The sequence below is a fragment of the Odontomachus brunneus genome, unplaced genomic scaffold (genome assembly GCF_010583005.1).
Source record: "Odontomachus brunneus isolate Ranch 3 - 2012 unplaced genomic scaffold, Obru_v1 Obru_scaffold_307, whole genome shotgun sequence".
Classification (NCBI taxonomy): Eukaryota; Metazoa; Arthropoda; class Insecta; order Hymenoptera; family Formicidae; genus Odontomachus; species Odontomachus brunneus.
In genome coordinates, this window is record NW_022639757.1 from 88,457 (window position 1) to 88,800 (window position 344).

A 344-nucleotide genomic window follows, 5' to 3' on the forward strand; every position below is an offset into this window, starting at 1 on the left:
CAAAGTGAAATTCGAATAGTGAAAGGTGCATTAGTGATCGTGCGTTGAGATGAGCAGTGTTTCGGTTTAATGATGTTATATTTCACGTTGCGAGTGACGCAACGTCGCGTCGTGAAGTGGAAAATTTGTAAGGTTCTGCATTTGTTACAATGACACGAGATATTTTTACAAACTTTACTTTGCAAGTCATTGTTACAAATATAGAATCTTACAAACTTTTCACTTCGCGACGTGACGTTGCGTCACTCGCAATGCGAGACACTGCATCACAGAATCGAGGCACTGTTCATCACCGCGAACGATCATGAATGTACATATGATTATTAGGAGTTCACTCATACACG

At 40.4% G+C, this 344-nt stretch overlaps 1 protein-coding gene across 1 annotated transcript in view; it reads left to right on the forward strand.

The window, feature by feature from the left end:
* The window catches only part of LOC116853340 (mucin-5AC), a 1,588-nt gene that overhangs the window by 777 nt on the left and 467 nt on the right, over nt 1-344 (forward strand). The window lies entirely within an intron of this gene.